The 811-nt window shown below is 50.5% G+C and overlaps 1 protein-coding gene across 2 annotated transcripts in view; it reads left to right on the top strand.

The window, feature by feature from the left end:
* etf1b (eukaryotic translation termination factor 1b) overlaps window positions 1–811 on the top strand; it is a 663,186-nt gene that overhangs the window by 419,795 nt on the left and 242,580 nt on the right. The window lies entirely within an intron of this gene.

The following is an 811-nucleotide window of genomic DNA, read 5'->3' as shown; positions in this document are numbered from 1 at the left end:
ATATATATATATATATATATATATTTATTTTCACCCTGAATAACTAAACAACCCTCATCATCCGCCTCCAGATGATGACCCAGGCGCAGGGCCAGCACAGAGACGTGATCCAGACCATCGAGGGTCTGCCTGCGACCCCCGGGTTCTCACCTCTAGACCAGGATCTGCTGATGCTCAAGGCCACCTCCATGGCGACCATGAACTGCCTCAACGAGTGCCTGCACATCCTGCACCTGCAGCAGGTGGCCAGACTGAGAGGCTCCCTGGGAGGTGAGTGGAGGGGGGGGGNTGATCACGTGAAGCCCCGCCCACTGTTTAGCGCGCTGCATGAGAAACTGACGGGCTGTCAGGAGAGAGAGGGAGGGAGAGAGGAAAAGAGAGGATCCGTAACGGATCCTCTCTTTTCCTCTCTCCCTCCCTCTCTCTCCTGACAGCCCGTCAGTTTCTCATGCAGCGCGCTAAACAGTGGGCGGGGCTTCACGTGATCATGCAGAGCTGCATGACTCGGTCTGACTCAGCAGCTGATCTGATCTCTCTCTCGCGTCCGGTTAGGGTTCACTCGCGTTTATGTCCATATCAATCAGATCCAGCTCTCCTGATTGGCCTTTATAGAGAGCACAGATCAAACTATTAAGAGTGAATATCGGCCGATAATGACAGGCGGCCGATTGATCGGAGCATCCTTAATTATTACCAGACATTTTGACCGACAGGTTTTGAATTTACCGGTTTTTAATACATTTTACCAACTAAAAACCGGTAATTACCGGCTAACGGAAACCCTGATATATATATATATCAGGGTATATAT

The sequence above is a fragment of the Notothenia coriiceps genome, unplaced genomic scaffold (assembly GCF_000735185.1).
Source record: "Notothenia coriiceps isolate Sejong01 unplaced genomic scaffold, NC01 NC01_scaffold00022019, whole genome shotgun sequence".
Classification (NCBI taxonomy): Eukaryota; Metazoa; Chordata; class Actinopteri; order Perciformes; family Nototheniidae; genus Notothenia; species Notothenia coriiceps.
The sequence above is the reverse complement of the archived record's forward strand: the minus strand, read 5'-3'. Positions and strand labels throughout refer to the sequence as shown.